This window comes from Anopheles coluzzii, chromosome 2, assembly GCF_943734685.1.
Source record: "Anopheles coluzzii chromosome 2, AcolN3, whole genome shotgun sequence".
NCBI lineage: Eukaryota > Metazoa > Arthropoda > Insecta > Diptera > Culicidae > Anopheles > Anopheles coluzzii.
The window spans coordinates 2,219,911-2,241,105 of record NC_064670.1 but is presented as its reverse complement, the minus strand read 5'-3'; the positions used below and the strand labels follow the sequence as shown (position 1 = coordinate 2,241,105).

The 21,195-nt window shown below is 49.0% G+C and overlaps 2 protein-coding genes across 11 annotated transcripts in view; one reads left to right on the top strand and one right to left on the bottom strand.

Moving 5' to 3' along the window:
• LOC120953139 (G protein-activated inward rectifier potassium channel 3-like) overlaps window positions 1-21,195 on the bottom strand; it is a 61,137-nt gene that overhangs the window by 8,634 nt on the left and 31,308 nt on the right. The window lies entirely within an intron of this gene.
• The window catches only part of LOC120953142 (serine/threonine-protein phosphatase 2B catalytic subunit 3-like), a 50,852-nt gene that overhangs the window by 3,431 nt on the left and 26,226 nt on the right, over window positions 1-21,195 (top strand). For 6 of the 8 annotated variants that reach the window (XM_040372853.2, XM_040372854.2, XM_040372851.2 and 3 more), the window contains exon 2: window positions 3,130-3,787. The gene's annotated coding sequence lies outside the window, so the exon portion shown is untranslated. Of the gene's footprint in view, window positions 1-595; window positions 729-1,315; window positions 1,613-3,129; window positions 3,788-21,195 lie in introns of those variants that run through there. The other 2 variants (XM_049606104.1, XM_040372857.2) reach the window with 2 other exon arrangements.

The following is a 21,195-nucleotide window of genomic DNA, read 5'->3' as shown; positions in this document are numbered from 1 at the left end:
CTTCCCCCCCCCCCAGTGTCACCACCCCCCGGGTGCGGGTTTAAGTTAATTAAGCAAATGAAAAAGCGCACACCGACAACGATGCGAGCGGCAAAATGTAGGCTAAAGGAACGTCCGCCACACTCGCAAGGCCTTCGGCGGATGGAGGAATGCCCTTCGAAGGCCGGACCACGGTGCGAACGAAACACAGTGTGTGTGTGCCTTGGCCAGCGCGCTCCACGTCCTGGGAAAATGCGATGGCCGCAACAACGAACCTGTGTGCGTGTGTCTGTGTTTACGTGTGTGTTAGAAAGACCCACATGCACTGTGGGTCAGAGCGGGAGAGAGCGAGTGGGTGTGTGTGTGTGTGTGAGAAGGTGGATGGAAAATGAGTTCCCTCCCGAGTACCACCTCGTCGTCGTCGTCGTCGTTGGTTGGTCAGTGATGAAAAACGGCAAACTGTCACAACTGGAAAAAAAGTGTCATCCAACAGAGTACAACACACTGCTGCTGCTGCTGCTGGTGGTGTAGCAAAACTATTGCTTGCTGGGGCTACTACTGGGGTACGGCTGTGTGGTGGAATGCTGCCAGCAAGAGAGGAGGAAATCACCCTTTCCACAGGCCACAGGCCACAGTCCACGGGTGCGTCGTGTATGTGACACGGTTTAGGCTTGCTCGCTGTCTGTGCGTGCTGCAATCGATCATCAAACGCTCCGGGAAGCGTTTCCTGCTGTGAACTTGTGTAACTGGTACATATGTGTACGGCAATCACCGTGCGGAAGCGAAAGAGGGAATGCCAGAGCGCGAGATGACACGAAAATCCACTTTTCTTTTCAATGAACCAAACCAGTGAAAAATGAAGCTAAGCGTCTTGATGATGCTTGAAAAACATTGTTGCACATGGTGGTGTGGTCTGTGATCTAGGTGAAACTGATAGTATTTAGTGAAAGTCTTGAAACATTCCGAGAATCAATGCTACAAGCCACGGAATGACACAAGCCCCGATAAGATGGATAAAAGACTCATCAACACTTGTACAAACTCACTCACACACACACACACATACGTCCTTGCATTGCGATGCATGATGGGAAGAGCTGGAAAATGTGTGCTAACCTTGCTCAATTGTGTGTGCAATGTGTCTCGGCAATTGTTGACTGCAAAGCAATCCAACAGTGTGGAGAAAAGTTAGCAAAACGGTTTATCGTGAAAAGAGTTTCCCGTTTGGACAATGTTTTTTTAACCACCATCATGTTCGAGATGCTACTGCTACTCGCCACCATCGTCACTACCACCACCACTACTGGTGCAGGATAAGAGAGAGAACGGTGTCTACTACTACTGCTGCTTATGCTGCTGTCATCATTGCCGCGCTGAGCTCTACTGCTCCACTGTATCTCGCTCTCTCATCCCTGACGAATGTTTGCTCTTTTCCCAAACACACACACACACACACATGCATGGCACACATACCCATGCATCTACACACGCGTACACTTTTCAAACCTGGAACTGGAACTGGAGAAGAGCAGTCCTTTGCGCTGGACCTCTTTGTTGGTCGATAGAGGCTGATTAGTGGTTTCTGCAGACACTGTGTTGCGCAAAGCAGTGAAACGGTGAAAACAGGAACTGTGTAAGTGTCTGCGCTGTGTGTGTGCGTGTGTTTTTCCTCCATCGGAAAAGTGTTTTTTAGTCATTTGCGCGCTGCGAGAGCTGCGGAAAATCAACTTCGTTCGGTTTGGCCGTTTTATAAAAAGAAAACAACAAACGTACGACGCTCGCTAAAAAGCGCTCTTCCCCTTTCTTCCTCCCATTCGACCCACCCCTTCGTGTGGGATGTGCACACGGAGTGCAGTGTGTGAGACAACCCTGTGTGTGAAACGAGATCGATGAAAAACGGGTTGCTGGCTGCATGGTTGTGTGTTTTGTGTGTCCGTCAATTTCCCAGCCCCCGTACCGACCCGTCAACCTGCGATAATGGCAGGTTTTGCTGCACAGTGTGGAGTCTTCTACGTACTGCTCTCTCTTTACCTTTCTCTCTCTCACACACTCTTTGTGACTCTCTGTCGCTCACTCCCCTTTTATTCCTCGCATGTGAACTTTGTGTGTGTGTCAGAGAGCGTGTGGAAAATGAGTTCCACCCCCAAGGGAGCGAGATTTTCCACCGTGAGAAAAAGTGGTTGAGTGCCGCGATACAGGGCAACCGAAAGCCAAAACCACCGCATATGCGTACAAAAGGGAAACTTCCAAATGAATGAACTTCAACGCAGCGACCCGCTACCACTAGAGGGAAGGGAAAAGGACAGAGCGAACGAGCGAGAGAGCGAGAGCACAAAAGTGAGAGGATGGAAAATTACAGAGAGCGAAAGAAAAGGCACGCTCTTTTCCTGCAAAAGAGACATCAACTGCCAGCTAAATCACGATCCCACGAGCGATTTTGTGGGTTACGTCGGGGGGCAGGGGGGGGAGAGGCTAGCGGCGAAAAACGGACTCCCGAATTGTCATCCAAATTTTTGCCACATCTCACACCGAATTATTATTATTATTGTCGCCCACCGTGTCCGGTGTACGCGCAGCGGTGAGAAACTAACCCTACTTCCTCCTGAGAACGGCCTCCTTCTCGCTCCCTCGCTCTGCCCTAGCAAGAGCTTATCCGCTCGCGGTTGGAGAACCCCCCATGGAGAATTCTTATTATTCTCATTTCAAAAATTCATTTTCCTCCGTCGTTGGCCGCACCGTTTCGACCGTGGGGACGGTTGGAATTCTTGGGAAGAAGATGTGCCGACGACGCAGGTCAGCGGGAAAGGTTCGCCTTCGTTGATTTATGTATCGGATGCAGTTGACATCTACCGGACGTGACAAGGGGTGTTCTGGTGTCCCTGACAGGTGGCAGGTGGCAGGTGGCAAGGGCGGGCAAAACTAGAATCCGCAAAAGACACACACACATACACACCACACCACGAGGTCATACTTGCTGGCACGCGGCCGTTTCTTCGTTCAATGCGAGTGTGTGTTGCTGTGTGTGGGATATAGGTTTTTTTTTTCATCTCACCCCTATTGCATTAGTTTCTATTTGCAAATTATTTATAGAAGATTTTCCTCTCTCTTTCTCTCTCTCTCTTTTTGCCGCCCATTCAAAAAACACAACAGCATTTTCTCGTTCGTTTATTAGGAACAATTTAGGTGTATAATAGGCGGGCGCAACAGGCTGAACGCGGCTCACGGTGTAACAACTCTCGCCCGATGGACATTCTGCGGGCCGCAATCGTCGGAGACACGTACACACTGCACCCAGTAGTTGCCTGACAAGTGCTGCTTGCTTTATTGCGACACACCAACAAAGTGTGACGACCACCGTACACCGCAAAGTGCTCTGTGTCTGTGTGTCTGCGTGTGATTGTTTATGCGAGTGCGTGAGTGCGTCGTGAGTGAAGAAATCAAACCTAAACCTTTCTGTGAGGAGCAAGAAGCACACAAAAAAACGAGTGCTAGAAACGTAGAACTTCTGTTCCTGTAGTGTGGTGAAAAGAAAAGTCCTTGCCCTGCCCAAGTCACCGAGTCGATCGCTGCATCTCGCTCGTCGAAGAAACCCCTCAGCTTTGCCTCAGTGTCATCTGCATTCGCTATCGGATTAAAGCCTCATCTTACCTTGCCCGAGCATCCCGCGGGAACAATCGACGGCGCTGCGTTCACTTTGGAGCTAGCCAAGGGCCATATGGAGAGTTGGTAGAAACAAAGGCGTCCACGGAAAGGTCAGAACTTTTCCTGCAGCACGGATTTTAACAACCCGCTGGAGAGTTTTCTGCAGGTGAGTTTCCTTCAAAAAGTGTTTTGCGTCTTCTCTTTCTTACTAGCTTTAGTGGTCCTGCAGTGTCGATTGTTTTTCAGTCCTTCCGTTTCCTCCAGCTCAAACTTTTTTGTGAGGAAATGATTCTTAAAGTCTCAACTTCCTGCACTATACATCACCCTCTCGACTCTCGACCTGTTTTGAACGTTCAACCTTCCGACACTTGTGACATTAATTCAATTAAAGACACTGAAGCTGACGGGCGACTGTCCACTGGTCCGTTACGGCCACAATGTGGTGAAATGAAGGAACACTCGCCCCACAGCATAATGCCGATGATGCGCGGACTACAAAATGAGACAACTCCAGAGTCTTGCCTCAACTGCGTTTTCTAATGGAGAAGAAAATAATATATATATCATGTCCCCAATGCAATAATGTCCCACCTCCAACGAGAGATTCCAATGCTCCTGGCCGACTGCTCTGGCCGAGATAATGGCACCGGCAAAGTGTGACTGCAGTATTCTGCCAACTTCTCCCGTACGCAAGAGCGTACTGTGCATTCTACGGCACACGGTACGGTACGGTACGGCACCACTAATGCAGGCACCAAGAATGCGCCAGATGAAACGCAATCAATATCCGGACATTTGGATAACAAACGTGATCAAATTGATTGCACCATAAAACACCCGGTGCTCGTGCCTGGCTGTCGGGCAGAGCGTGTTTAAAGACTGATTTATTGCTTGCAGCTGTATCGTTCACCTGCGCAGCGTGTCAGCTTTATCACTGCGGACCCTGCTCTTGCACGACTATTTTTGGATCAAAGCCGTAGTCAAACTGATAAAATCCGATTTACACTCTCACAGGGCCTCTGGCCGGTGGGTGCGTCGGAGACGAACTGTTTTGCAATCATCTGTCATTCAAGATGGCAGCAAAACGAAACAAAACACAACATTCAATCAAACCCCACCACGCGCACCGTACCCCGCTCGGGTACCTGCCAATCGGGTGCTGAACTTGTTGAGCTTCATTTGATGGGAGCAGCGAGGAAGCAAACGAAAAACGAAAGAAAAATGCCCGAAACATGCTCCCGTCCTAAGGGATGCTTACAAGCAGGGCCAATGTTTCGGTTGTCTCTTCGTTTGCGCGTGTGTTTTTTTTTCTCGGGGCCCTTCCTTGCGCTTGCCAAAAAACCTTCCCATCGAACTTCCCAACGGACGACGATGTGCGCCGCAGGACGTACGCGCTGCGCTGTGTAGCGTAAAATATTGTTGCGAAATGGCAGAGGCTTGTTTGCAGCCAATATCGCGTACATGTCGCAACTGCTCCACCACCACCACCACCACCATGCTTGACAGGTTTCCATCATGCGACACACACCCACACACACACACACAAACAGCATGAAAAGCCTGCTGCCAAGGGTGTGCAAGTTATTTGGACGGCTCGCACGTCGAGGCAACGAGCAAACCAGCTTTTCGGCTAGTTGGAATTGTGCTGTGCCGCTCCACTCAAATACTTCTTTCAAGTATGTTTTGTCACGTGTAGGGAGCGCTTCTTAATGTAACCGCTGTCATCAGCCCAGCGAAACGACAAAGTCTGACAAAGACTCAATCTGATGAATGTTCATTTTGGAAGCCCAAGAACAGGTTCTAAAATACACACACACCGGCACTTTTACGCACCAAAGACAAATAGACAATGGCGAAGTTAATGGAAAACAACTCAATGAATCGATTTTAGCCCTGCCATCCTCACCTCAAACCACGGCCCAAATGGACGGATTTTTCCCGCCTACCTGAAGGCAACGGCCTCGTTCGCGATGTTAAACAATAAACAGCACCTTTTGCTGCTCTCACGATAAACAGTCAACACCCCCCTCTCCTTCCCTGCCAGGAGTTGGCTCTGTGGATTGGACGACCCTTGGTCCTCGACAGTAGCGCAAGATGAAGTTGAAGCATTTGTCTTCATGATTGTAATTCATTTACTAATTAATTGCTTTTCGCCAAACTTTGCACGGCCCGCACGGTACTTCAGTGCCTAGCCCCCACTTCCGGCTTGGATGGTGGGCGGAGGTGGACATAACGCAATAGCGTCCTTCTGCTTGCCAAATGTTGCTGCTTGTGTGTTAATGGTCACACCACTAAAACTTCTGTTAGCGAGAAGCACAAAGCTCCCGATTCCAGGTCCCGGCTCTTCAATCTTCCCTCGGTGCTTCCCCATACAGCGGAACAGCATGACACGTTAAGGGTCTAGTAACAAGCGAACATAAAACAAAACAAAAACATATGCCTTGTCCTACCTTTTTGCTTACTTTTTTGCTCAGAGCTCAAATCTAAATGAGCGCTTTTCTCATTTAACGCCCCACTCACTACTGCTTACGACAGACGCTAGTTGTTGGACATTGATTGGGCACAGGAGGGAGGAGAGAGGCACAAAAAAATCGTTACTCCTATTACACCAGCACCAGCGACAAGCATTACAGGAAATGGTCCAACTGTCCCGAAAATGTTGTCCATTTACCGTCCCGATCGCCGGTACAACTTTCGAGTTACTTCATTACGGCGAGGCAACTTCCAGCAAAGTATGAAAAAATGATTTATAATTCACCGAGCAGCAAACGGGACACCGTAGGACTAGGGAAACATATTGTACGTACACACAGGACACACACACACACTGTTAAACATTCGTCCAGCTCGTCCTGGCATATGGTAGGAGAAGTGTCGGAACGAAACCGTCCTTTGTCCAGACGAGAAGCGCGTCGGAAAAGTTTATTGGCAGTAAAGGAACATAACTTCGCACTAAGCGGAGAAAAGCAGGAAACGCGCCACCGGTACTGGTTAGCCGCCAGCAGGGGATTCGCCTGAGGGTTTTATTGCACCCCATCAGGATGAGTGTTTTGCTCCCACAGTGTGTCGGGAATGCAGTTTAGGAAGTGGTTATGAGCGACCGATACACATATTTCAGTTTCCGATTACTTTTGGTTGCATGGAAACGGAACTCTTTCGCTTCGCAAACTATTACGAATGAAAAATACATTTTTGATATATTGATTAAGCTGCAGGTGCATTCCTCCTCGAACAGATATGTTCGGGCAAGCTAGCGAGAAGATTGGAAAGTTTTAATGGAATTGCAACGAACGATATCCTAACATCCGGTACACATTTTACGATATGGACCATAAAAAAGGGTAAATCACATTAATCTTTAACCTGTCGGAAAATCGGCGAAGCATAAAAACTCTTCTGGATCGTATTAGTCTCCCACCATCAGTAATCATCCAAAACGAGGACGATCTAAATCATCTTCAACCACGCGCTGGAACTGGCAATTAACGCAATTGGTTTGCATTCGATGTGATTTATTAAAATTTCACAGCGAGTCTAAAATCTGGTCGCGTTCTAGCGCCCGCAGCCCGGAAGCTATTAAATGAACGTGCAGCAAAGGTAGCGAGCTTTAATTACAACCGCACGGCACACAATTTCGAGCCCTATGACAATTCACTCCATTTCGTGCGGTAACGAGCGGTCGTTAAAAATGAAAATTATTTTTGCATATGCACACGCTAACCTCACCCCACGGTGTGGGTGGATTTTTGGCGTTCCTTTGGGACTTTGAGCTGATGATATGCGCCTAACCCCTGTCGGTGAAAAAGTAATTACTATTTCAGTGGTAAATAATCTCCAGCCTCATTCACCGACGTTACAGGGCGTTGGTGAAGCTTGAGGTCGTCATTTCGTCTTCCGTCCCATTTGCCTGATTGCATTTGGCTCAAATGCCTTTCGGAAAGATCCATCATCGGTGTACCACGACGACACATTTCCGCCCCCCGCCGACCAACGATGCAAACACCGATTGCCCGTCTGATCGACGCATTTTTCGCAGTGCAGCGTTACGACTGGGTCACGTGAGTGTATGTTTTTTTTTCCTTCCTTAACAAACACTTCAACCCTCTGGGACATGAACATAACCTTGCACTTCGTTTCGAAGGAATCGTTCAGTTTTTTTACTCTACTCCACTCCCTCCCGGATGCAATAAATCGCGATTCGTATTGCACCGGTACTGTTTGCGTGCGCAACGGACGATGGGAAAGCAAGTTCTTTTCGCTCCTTCAGGTGTGAAAGAAATACGAGAGTATTTTGCGCAAACCATCACCGTCTTGAGGGTGAAACGTTCCTTTTTTCCTCTCTATTTGCCTTGCACAATCCCACAAAACTGTGGAAACAGTTGGGATATGAAAAGACCCTGCCAGGCAAATGAAAAACCCCCCCATTTCTTCTACTCCAATTTCAACTGAAATGACCTAATGGTACACGGCAAAAAATGTTCTTTCTTGACCTGGCATGCGAGCCTTCGTACCTCGGGCTTCAGCTGTCATCCTACACGTGTGTGGTTGTTTGCGTATGGGTGTGTGTGCATGTGAGCATACGAACCATTTGTGTATGGGTGCGTGTATTCTCGTTCACCGTTTGCTCGGCAACGGTTGCGGGTACGGGGAAAAAGCAATATCAACCCCATTACACGTCCTTGTTGTGATTATTAATATTCCCACCAGCACCACCAGCGTCTGCTTGCTCCACCCGAAACAGCTAACCGGTAAACGATCCACCACAAGCCACAAGTGTCCTGAGCCGGGTATAGCTTGCGGTATGTTTCGTTGTACAAGTAGGTCCGGGCACAACAGCACAACAAAAAAGCAACGAAAAACACGATCGACAATGATGGAGTGAGCTCCCACACGGAGAGAAAACGGGCTCGTAAATACGCTCACTCACACACACACAGACGGAAAGGTTAATAGCTCGGGCAGTGTAGAGGCCATCGCCAGACCTCCGACCCACCGTTTGGAGAGGCGCCCAGAAGGTGATGATTCTCGAGCCACCAACAACTCCCACCCCCATCGCTTCTCACCCCATCACGCGAGGCTGAGGTTCAAAACGTGATCGATCGAAATGATTGCCCTCGGTCCAGTGAAAAACAGGGCCATTGGAAGTAGTCCGGTCCAGTATGCCAGTGTTGAAAGCTTCCTATCGATTTCCCCGCCACCGAAAGTCGTGCCCCCGGTACACAGCCCGGTAAAAGGGGGAGCGAAAGCAAGTTTCCAAACTTGCAAAACTGTGCGTACGTGGTAAACCTCCAAACGTGCTAGTGAAACAGATTGCAGGATAAAACATAACCTCAACAAACAACACACATAACCTCAAACAACACGTGCACATGCACGCAGAGCATGCAAGGATGGTTAATGTGTGTTTGGCCGACCGACAAAACCACAGCCACCTCTCATCAATGGCTCAATTTTGCATTCGGGGTTTTTCCTTTCGATAATCGGTTCGGCCGGGTTTGGAGCCCACCAGACCAAGCTCTGTTCTTGTGGCCGTAGCATTCGACCCCTTTGCTCGGGTTTGGGGCAAAGTAAACGTTGCCATCCCGGGCTGAGTTTACACTGGCTGCCAAGGGATGAAGCGTTTGCAAGAGGGGGGGGGGAACAAATTTCATCATCCGAATAATTCGGTAACAAGGCGCGGCAGAAGCGGCCTTACCCTCCACAAGGCTACAACAACAAACGACTGCTGTCACTGCTGTCTTTCAAAAACGAGGAATTTGGGCTCTCGTTTCTCTTCATCCCTTCACCATCCTTTCCCCATCTCTCTCTCTCTCTCTCTCTCGCTCCATGTCTCTTTAAGGCCTGAGAACGTCACGGATGCGTCAAATTACCAGTAATCAAATTCAAGCAAACCGAATTCTGTGCCGTCGCTTCCTTTTGATCAAAGTTTTGCACGCCCGTCGACTGTTGCCTGTGCTATTTCTCTCCTTTCCTTTCCAACTTACCCCTCTAACACACCGCCACACACACACACACACACTGTTAAAATACTTTCCAACCATTGGTAGATAGTTGAACGGGGTGTGCTTCTGCCGGCCCCGTGGCACGTGGAGTGCGTTGGAAAATTAACGCTCGACGACCTCGACCGAATTTTGCAGCAAGGCACTAAACCCAAACCCATCCATCCCATCCATCCGGGCCACACTTTTCGCTTGCGTGCGATCAATTTTTCGTGCCACGGGGGGAGCTTTTCTCCACCCTTCCCTTGCTTGATTAGCCTGCGATTGTGCAATGGGAGGCAGAAGCGATATAAACATTACCATTAACATGATTCCCACCCGCTGCCCACTCATGGCGAAAGGATAACGATGATGTGTGTCAGTTACCAGAGACTAAGTTTGTCAAAATCTACGAACTCTTCGGACTACACCCGACCCGCGCACACACACCCATGGAAACTGGCTCTCTTTTATGTGTTGCGTCCTTCTAGCTCCTGAGCTGAAAGGAAACTTGGTGGAGCCCATTTACGAAAACTAAAATCGTTACCACACACACTCTGCACTGCCACACTCGATCCTTTCTCCTTCCCCCGTCCAACAAGTACCGACAGACACACTTTGGATGCATGAAACTTCACTCGCTGCCCTCTCTCTCTCTCAAACCACCATCCCCTGCACACATGAACACATGTACAACATCCCCATGCATATTTCCACATCCACCCAATCGGACAGAAAAGTCCTTGTGGCGTTGTTTGTGGATGTCATTTCATGGTCGGATAAAGCGTTAGAAATCATCGAGCGCACGGCAAAGGTCTTTCGGGCTTTCGAGCCGCCGCTAAACCCAGGAATGGTACGTGGCAGAGACGGCGAGGCAGAGCTGTTTCATGTATGTATGTTGCTCGAAATTTCCCAATGACCTTTAGCTCTCGGGAGGGCTTCCGTCTCCAGCCGGCAGGAGCAACGCAAAATGAGCACAATAAATGGTCGAGAATGTGTGTGTTTGTCTTTCCCGGTCGCTCTCCTCCCCTCCGCTTCTCCGGCCACCACACAAAAAGGTCCATCCCGCAACGGGCTGTGCGAATGGATTTGGCCGGAGATGGCAAACGAGCCGAGCGAAGCGCAAAAGGACAAGTACGGTACCGAGCCGGCCAGTTTCTGCGCTGGTGCTCGTGCCCTGCCCTTAAACGTATCTGTCACAAAAAGATGCCTTTTTATCAGCCAACCCAACCCAAGATGCCGACTCCTCCCGCCGTGGGGTGTCCCAGGCTCGTTAAATGAAAGCGTTGAACGACTAAATTGGGTAATCAGGGCTGCTGTTTAATGCTTGTTTTCAATCCACGGCTCAACGTTGCGAAATACACACCGGCCATCAAAAGGTAATAATATTTGGTGCGCTTGCCCCACCATGCCCCATTGGGCCATGGATTTTCGCATCTGTCAAAGTTATTACTTTTCCAACGACGGTGACGAGTTATGGGATAGTAAAATATTCGCAATCTGCGGACTATATAGTTGGATTTTATTGTGAAATTTATCGTTTCATTGATGCTCACACTAATTGAGCTGTTGAAGCTGCTTGCAAAACGTTTTCTGCGTACAATGTATTTTATCCACACTTACTTTAAACTCCAGATGCTTCCGCAATTGCAAACGGAACTATTTTATGTATCTTCCCAATTACCATTTCAATGCAGCGCCACTTTCTCAGCAGCAAATCCAATTTCTACCACGCTGCGGGGCACACTTATTGACTACCTTTGTCAGCTCACATCCCCAACAGTATGTGTGTGTGTTTGTGTGCCGCTTCCTTCTAGAAAGCTTCGCTTGCTCGGTCTCAAATCGATCCCCCGCCTCCAGCTTTTCCGGACCAGAATGAAAAACACTCCACACGCTGCTGGCGGCTGCTCTCGATCGATATCACTTAAACGCGAGAAACGCCCCGAGAGAACGGCACACCCAGAAACCGAAATCAGACCCCGCTTCACAAAACCTGTGTATCCTTGCAGGCAGCACACGCGCGCGCTTCGTGCCAAGTCCGCATTCATCTTCATCTTCGGAGCCATTTTTGGCACCCGCCATTATGCCTCTACAACTCGATGACGGGGAACGCCGTGCAGCAGCAAATAAATATCCAGCTATGAAATAGCATTATCAATGCTACTTGCGTCAACTGGTGCGTCTTCCGTGCTTCGCCGTAAAGTAGCGCTCCTTATCATTTGCTATTTGACACACACACACACACAGCCATACGCACGAGCGTCACAATTCAGCCCACTGCAGAATGTAGTAAATTTTATGTTGATTGCTTATTGCTTCGCCGGTTGGCATACCTGCTTCGTTCCGAGAAAGAAGGGACGGCTAATGGCAGCGGCGAAGCTGATCAGAAAGCAGATTACTCGTCCACGGGTTCCAGAGATCTTGCCACGCACACCTAAGCAGGATGATAATAATTCCCTTTCTATCGGATGATAATGAAACAAAGGCGAAATTTATTTCATCCGACCGATCCTTGCTCCCTCGAGAAGGCCCACGACGAAAGCCTCAATAGAAGCCTACAGCTTCTTTTTACATCTTCTCCTACACTGAGATGAACCAGTGAGCAAGGGAGAAAAAGATTAAAAAACCGAAAGCTGTACTGATGAAAATCAATCGATTTTAATTTCAGCAGCTCCCACACAATATCGATAAATTGTCCGAATGACACTGGCCCGTGCACTTTCGTGGCAATCGATTCTTTTTCAGCATTTAATCCCTTTTTTTTTGCTGCGACTTTTTCATTTGCGGCCGATCAAATGGAGCAGCCTGGTAGTTGACTAATAAGCCAAACACGATGCGGGAAACCAGCAACACGAATCGTTGTTCAATGTTTGCATAGGGGTACACGCAACACACACACACAAACAAACACGACAAGTACCGTAATGCACCTGTCTTGTTTAATCTGTGTGATAAAATCTGTACCTTAATAATAATAAAAAAAAGAAACGGTTCCACATGCAAATGAACGCTCCGCTGTCCCGGGTGACAGTGAGTGATAGCGTTTTGGCTTGGGCAATCTTCTCCCATTTCAACGCATCCATTCGAACGCATCAATCATCATCCTCGGCAAAGCGACCTCGACTACATGCGCGCCCGATCAACAACTTTAAGCTAGTTTTGTGTTCCCCCGATTTCGTTGCTAATGAAAACGCACTTCGGGCCCTCGGCGGTTTGTTTTTCGTTAAAATCATTTCCACTTAATGTATGCTACGACACGATGTCGAAAAGGCTGCCCGACTGGCCCACTAAAATGAATCATCATCGATACGGGAAGGCGTGGGAAGTGTGCGTTTAGGCGAGTTGGGGTGGCAAAAATACACAAATAAATTGAAACCATTTTTCCTGGGTGGCTCCACCACCACCAATAAACCACAAGCGCACGTTCCGTTCGCGCTGTCCTCAAGCATCGCCGGGTTTGCTTGCTACATCCGCCCCCACCCGCCCCAATGATAAATCAAACCTTGGCTTGTCCGCTCGAAAAAGAAAAGCTTCAACACAACCAGTGAAGCTGACAAAAAAACGAAACGTATACACACGGCGAAGAACCGCACGATATCAATAAATCATCATTTTTGTTGAATTAATCAATTATTGGTTTTTCCACCGCAGGGTGCGTGTGCGCCTTTTTTCTCCTCTATCTTTTTTCCCTTCTTTTAACGCACACACCATCGAGCCACCATAAAAACAGGGACCAAACGCTACTACTACATACAAGACCATACACACCACACACACACCGACAAACACAGTCGCAGTTTTTCATCCTGCGGAGGGTTCTCTGGAACTGGAGTTTCCCTGTCAACCTGCGCCCGATGGAACACTGCCGGGCGAACACGGCCGAGGGTTTTATGCAAAGCAGGTAGCAAACACTAGAACAACCCAGCCCCGACCAGCGGTTCAATGTTGGGAATTAGTTGAGTACACTCACACCCATACACACACACACGCACACACACGATACTCTTCTATGGGGATCTAGGACTGCGCGTGGCACCCTAAGCCCGAAGGCCAACCATTTTGCCCAAACGCAAGACCCGGGCCAAGCCTCTCGGCACACGCAACACGTTGGAGCCGACCAGCGTCGCCACGTCAAAAATAGTACCGGATGGTGCGGAAGGTGGTGAGGGATGGGCGGGGGGGGGGGGAGGGTGTTGGCATCAAGGAAGAGTAGCGGAGCGGAAATATGTAACCGTGCAGCAACCGGTGGTAGCGTACGGTATGTGCCCGAATTCCCAAAACCGTGCCACTAGTGACTCACTCACCGCCTCCACCACGGCACGCAGTTTGTTTGAATTGATGTGGGCGAGAGAGCGAGGTAGGTGAGTGAGCGAGAGAATGCGCGAGAGAGCCTTGATTGATGCTAAAAGAGCAATAGGAAGACAGGGAAAACGGGGAATGAGAAAAGAGTATATTCTACACCCGCATACATCACAATCACGATAATGATGATGATGATGATGATGATGGTGATGATGATGGTGATGATGGTGATGGTGGTGATGGTGGTGATGGTGGTGATGGTGGTGTAGCAATGATGTAGAACAACGGAACAGAACCAAACACCTTGACCTGATTTTTTCATGCACCATTTTGGAATGCCCACCATTATGAAAAAGAAGAATAAAAAATAGAATCCTTCGCTGGAGCTCATAATGGGCTGACGGTCGAAACCATGGTGAGGCCAGAAATCTAACTTTACTCTTTCATCCCTTCTAATTACCGTTCCATTTTGCGGTCAAAAAAGGAACTTCCTCTCCGCTACCGTCATCGCTTCGCTAATGTTTGGCCCAATGTAACATCCTGTTGAATTTCGCTGCCTTCACGCACACAACGCCCCAAATTATTTGACTCGAAATTCTATCTGAACGCATAGCGCTGTAAACTCACGAACCCACGAGTCCACGAGCACGCATTCCCGGGTGCAGGTTGAATGAAAACATGAATTATTGGATTAGGTTAACCGCCTGCACCGCTATCGCTCAGGGTGACCGACGAGCAGGAGCCGAAGGTTTACTACTACATGCAACATGCCGACAAAGAGCCAACAAAACCCCTCCCGCCAGTAGATGCCAAAGTCTAAATCGAACAACTAAAGGAAGGGGTGAGGGGGGGGGGGGAGCGGAAAGAAGCAACGACGAAATCGATGATGACATTTCGCTCGTATTACTCGGCTCGGCTCCCTTTACCACCTTCGGCCGGCTGACGGGTCCTAGCGACACATCCTGTGGCTTCTATTACCACATCATGTTCATGGTTGTTGCTGCTGCCCTGCTTCGCCTCCGCCATTGCCGCCCCAGGCATACGACCGCAACGATGGCTGTCAACAACCGGAATGGATGATGTTTCTTGTCAAACGGTTCCGCAATGGGACAATAACAGTAACGCCTAGACATCAGGCCAGGCCAGAGGGGTGAAGTGAAAGGGATCGAATGAAGGGGGTGAAAGGGGGGGGGGACGTTGATTGGGAATACACAAAGTGACAACAGTTGTGCCCTTTTTTCGTCGCTGGCAGTGCCAAAGACACGTTTTTAACGCCCGCAGTTTGATCCGTCCTCTTTTTGGCACTTGTGTTGTGATTGGAAAAAGCATCGAAAGGTTTGCGACTAGCGACGGAATACAAATTGTGATCGTAATTTAGAAAAGATCGCACGGCATCTTTAATTAAGTGACTGACTGAAGCTGAAGCGGCTGTTCTATGATCCTTTCCATTAGCCTGTCCAATAAGTTACAACATTGCGGTTAATTTCGCCAAAGACATCATCAACCAACGAAATCTTTTGTAGAAAGTTGGGAAGTATATGAGACGTTTTTTTCTCATTAAAATCCGCACAACCTCTTCACACTGTGGCGACGAACCTTCGAGAGGTTTTCCTTATCACGATTTCCAATAATGTTCCAGCTACCTGCTGGCAGGCATTATTGCGATCACCACGCCGACATCACACATGAACCCCCCTCTCACAATGGCATTGAAGTATCGTTTTCCCCGTTTTGGCAACACCCCATTGTGTGCCGGTGGGGGGAAAAACGATGTGCCACGGCTCAATTAAGATGGAGCCCTGCCGCGACACCGGAACCGTACCACCGGAACGAGCGGTCTGATTGATCGTAGCCGGACAATAAGACTTTATGCCGTGGTGGGGGCCACGCGCGCAAGACGAAGGTGCAGATGAGGTCAACTGGAATTCGTTAAATGAAAAGTGTCAACCACCGTTGAATGACACGCTGTTTGCTGAGGGGGGATGTGGGGTGGGGAAAACCGAAACGAAATTGCAAAATGATAGCCGTCAGGAAAACCGCTTGTTGGACTTTTGTGGTCAACACTCGTCTGCTCGTACGGAAGTGGAAGGTAAAAAGAAATAGAACGAGAAAAGATGGGAGAGAATGGGGAAAGCGAAGGAACGAAGAAAAAGAGAGAGAGAGAAACAGCACGATAAGACGGGTCTTTAGTTGTCGTTGCCTTCCGCAGCCGATTTTCCGTTTGAAATCATTTCCACCGCAACAACAACGGGCCAGCGGCTGCCGGCAGCCAGTCGCACGGACACGAACTGCCCTGGGCACAGTTTTATTGTGCAGCCAATAACCATTTATCGCCCGGGCTGCTGGTGCGCTTTACTCGGAAGCAAATAACGACGCGCGTTCCCCCAGCTCGCCCTGCGCTGGATGGGAAAAGTTTAAACGAAACTAAATAAATGGATGGCACGTGATTGGAAAGATGAACGGCGCCGGTTGTCGCCCGGTGTTTGTTGCCCGGTGTTGCCCTTTTGGCCCGGTGAGCTTTGAGCACCGCTTTGTAAAGCAAACAGTGGAGCTAGCGTTTATGATGATTTACCAGCAAACCCTGCTAAGTGTGACAATTTAGCAATGACGATAAGCGATCAGGCCACCATCTGGAGAGCCTGTTCGGCGAAGGATATTGTCCGCATGATTGCTGCTGGCTTGCATCTATTTAATCATTGGAGAATGAGAATTTATTACACCCAGTTTCGCTTCGTTGCGCTCCCAAAATCGATGCCGTATTTTTATGGTGCTACTTGTTCCCTTGACAAAAGTGTGCCTTTCATCAGCGTGCTGTAATCGAAGCCTGGCCGATAGTCGATAATCTAATGATTGGATTTAGCCATCAGTTCGATAAACAAAAGCAATTCTAAACACAGGCCCATCGGTTCGAAGCGTTGCGAATGAAAAACGTTCCATTATGTATAAGAATTTGCGCTCCACACTCCTTCATACACACTGCGATTAACCTGTCCCCGATCGCTTCCGTAATCTCTAATTCAATCTTGCCCGTGCCCCTCTGTGTGCGGCCAGCAAAATTTCCTCACGTTGATAAACAACTCCATTAGGCTGAAGTGGATTGGACAGCACAGCAACGACAAAAAGCACCTGCCAGTCGGGGCAAGTTCTGTCGTTTGATCGAACGGAGCCCGGTACTGTGGAGTCAGCGTGTCTGCTATCTTTCGAAGGAGAAAAAAAAACAACACATGCACAACTAATAAATTGCAAGCGCTCTCTTTCGAGCCTTCCTTCGCCGTAAACAATTTTTTGCCAGCATATTATTTGCATCAATGAGCGCTGGAAGGTTCGTGCTTGCTCGTTTGGCAAGCACGAGAGGGTTCGGCCGGTTCCGAACCAGACCTGCCCGAGTCTTATGGTGTAATTATATTTTTAAATGAATTTGCGATGCAATCTCCCGGGCAATATGATTTCTTGCTGGGACGCTTGCCGGGTGCGTTGCTACGCTCCAACCAAACGGGAAACCGAACTGATCAGGCCCCCCCCCCCCCCCCCCCGTTTTTGCTTACGCTTTCTTTGCCGGTCGAGTCGACCTATCGCCAAGCCATCGAGCTGCACCTAGCAGGGGAAAGGAAAATTAATACCCACCAGAGACCAGAGCGTGAGCTAATTTGCACCATTCCTGGGGCCGATTAAACACACCTTCATCGCGTCATCGTCCACGCGGGCTGATGGACTTGCTGATGATCGAATGAAAATGTGTTTGCAGCAAATTGACGGTTCGACAACACTCACACCCTCCAGCACCAGTGCTGCGAGTGCTAGTCTGTGGCAGGCGGCGAAAAACGAGCCCAAGTGCGCAAGGAAGCAAAAGACGCCACAAATCGGTACCAAGGTTGGAAATGGTGTGCAGTCAATATTAACTGTGCTGTTTGCGGCGGGGTGGAAACAGGGCCGGTTCCCGGGGAAGGAAAAATCGAAAACGCTACGGAGACCCCGCACCCGCGCGTCAGCCTGTTTTATTGCATATTAATGAATATCGATTTCATTCGCTGGATTAATAAAATCACTGAAATCAGAAGTGCCCCGGGGAGGAGAAAGCGGGTTTCGGGACAGAGACGATACCGAAAGCCCATCACAAACGCATTAGGTTGAGTTGAAAATAGCAGCAAGTAAAACAAAAAAACAAAACCAAGGAAACCCAAGCTGACCTACGGACCCACCCGAGACTGCCACGCAGCCCCGGCGAAGGTGGCCGATTTTCATTAAAAGTTGATCGATACGCAAATTTACGCCTGTCCATCAAGCCGTTGCCTTTCGATCGGCCCCTTTTTTCTCAGTCCCGATGAACACAGACATCTATTAATTACTTTGAGCAACACAAATACAATCCACAACCCTTCGTTTCGAATTAATTTATTTTCTGATTCGGCAAATGCTGCCCAAAACGGCCGACGGACGACCGAAAACTAGATCCGAAAGTTTTTCCACCAAATTGCGCACTAAATCAATGTCACACTCTGTGCGTCACTGCCAACGCAACGCAGCGTTCAATCAATCCACTGGCGCGCTGTGTGTCTGCATGCAAAACGCATCGACTCGCCCCGAAAACGCATCACACCCGGAAGACAACACCGAAGCGTGCGGAAATTGAACTTTAAATTAGCGTCACTTTCCCACCCGCCGCCAAAAATCCACTCGAGTTCAGAGCTTTTTCACTTCCCCGCTTTCCTCTTCCTGTGCCTCGAGTAATGAGGAAATTGCGTGTCGAATCGAATCCACCGAAGGGCCGCTAGTGTGCGCGCAGGTACGGCTGCCCAGCACCCTATTATCCCTTTCTGGCGTGTCCAACCCGGCGAGCATTGTACCTGTGTCAGGTTTGCCTGAGCAATTTACCGCGAGCAGCACAAATCACATCACCCGAGAGTGTGTTATTTATTTGTTTATTTTATTTCCCTCCTTTTTATGCGAGCCGCTGCAGTTTCCAGTGCACACCTGGCAAAGAAAAGCGCGGAAGTTGGCGTGTTGGCATGTGTCGGGATTTATAATTATGCACGTAACTTAGCCCGGTAACGGTAGCGTTACAATATCCCTGCCCTTCCAAAACCCACCCACAATAAATACCGTGCAGGGAGCGAATCAGTCTCGGGTTCGCCGTCTGCTGTCCATGCGGCATACGGGGCAACATTTTCTATGGAATATTAGCCAACCGCACCACTCAACTAAGCGCGTCGACGCTGGTGTTGGTGTTGGTATGCATGCAATGGCTCCCTTCGTCGCCGCCGCCGCTACTCGCGGGAGAACTGGAGGCTAACCATAATCTGGAAATCGCATTAAATTCATATGGCTGCCTTTCGCTGCAAAACACTGTTGTCGTCGTCGTCGTCGTGGTCGGTGTGCACTAACGGTGTGCAGTGTTGCCTGTCGTCATACATTTTATAAGCACCTAAACCATGGGGTACACCAAGGGGAGGCACAGAGAGGACAACGAGCAGAAAAGCACAAACGTTACACAGTAATCGTCTGGTCCAATCGTGTCTATGTCTGCGTGTGTGTGTGTGTGGTTGTGTATCTGCAGGCGAGTCAATCGAACGCTTCCCACAGCTCCTCACGACGCACTCGTCGGTTTGCGGAGGCAATTGAGCGGGACGGGAAGGAAAATTATTAAAGCCATGAAATGTAGGAATTTCCCTCGTCTACAATTATGCGCTAGGGCGACGACTTTTAATCCACACAGAAACACACACACACACGCTTCTTCACTCAAACACCGTGCGAGCGGCGTAACTATACGCGACATTAAACGATGGTGGGTACGGTGGGTGGCAAAACGGAACATAACTTCCGTGCTTTCCCGTGGATTGGGCCGGTCGTAAAACTGGTGCCGGTTCCCGTAGCTCTCCTCAGACTTTCGGTTAGGTTGGCGGTTCGGCGTACCTTCGTATTGCTTCATTCTACCACCGAACGCCGAAGAAAAATTACATAAATGCGCCTCCATCGTTGCTTTCCAACATTTGCCTAATCAAACGGTGGGTGCTGTGCTGCTGCCACCCGAAAAAGCGCGGTAACAGCAGAGGGAGAGCGCTCCGCTTTCCCACCTACAAGGCGTGCCGCCGACCGTTTCGTTTGTGCGGAGAGCGCTACACGCTACGCAACATTAAGATTAGCTCGGAGCTATATAAATGAAGATAGCTTGCTGCACACGAGGGAATAGGGTGGTTTTTGTGTTGTAAGAAATGTCCTGCTCGTTCTACCGGCACACAAACACACACACACACACACACACCCACACGTGGCGCAGCAAAAACCCTCAGGAGAGTCAATTACCATGCGCCTCCATTCTTACTGGTCCTAACAACACTGCCAGGTCGTTTTTCCACTGATTGCCCGCTCACACAGGAGAGCACACACAGTTTCCTTTGTTCTGGCAGATCGAGCAATCGACAGGAACTTATTCACTTTTTGACAGTTCAGTTCAAATTGCTTCTGCTCCGTGTCCTACCTCGTGAGCTCTGCATTACTATGCTCCAGAGCAAGAATCATCGAAGGTGACGTTCGTTCGATTCGTTAGGCTAATCATGGAAGAAACCCCCCATTCCCTATCTGCAACTAACTATGAAGGAAAAGTTACACCACAATGCATTTCGCTCTTATCGGAAGCTTCCACGAAATTGACTTTATTATGCCCGTCCTCCTCCATCTCCTGAAGGATGCTGAGTAAACACACAGCACACTCACACACACACACACTTGCACAAACGAACGCTCATGAACATAATTTTCTTTCGAGATGTTTCCACCGCCGCTTATTGCATCAAATCGATCGACAAACGGTGAAATCAACCAAACAACCGACGTGAAAGAATGGTTTCGCTGTCGCGAGCATGCAAATATTATGCTGCTTCCCTTTTGCTCTCTCTCTCTCTCTCTCTCACTCTCTCTCTCTCGCTCTCTCTCTCGCTCTCTCTCTCTCGCTCTTAGCATTCCTGCACCAGAAGAAAAATTGAATAAGAAAAAAGTTTACTGGTTGCGAATAAAAGAGCCACCAGGGGATATTTGGGAAATGTGTTCCGTTTGCGCTTTTCCTCTTCCCCGCCCCCACAAAAAAGGTATAAGTCAAAGTTTTACTTTACCCGTTGAATGCCAATTTCCATGATTTTCTTTTGCCAGTTTCATCAGAACCAAAGTCCAACGCCTTCGCTGAAGCTCGTTAAGAGATCAAGCAAGAAAGATACTGTGTGTGTGTGTGTGTGTGTGTGTGTGTGTGTGTAATAGGCGTTCGTTTTTTACTCTCTCACTTTTTCCCCCATAGCTTCCC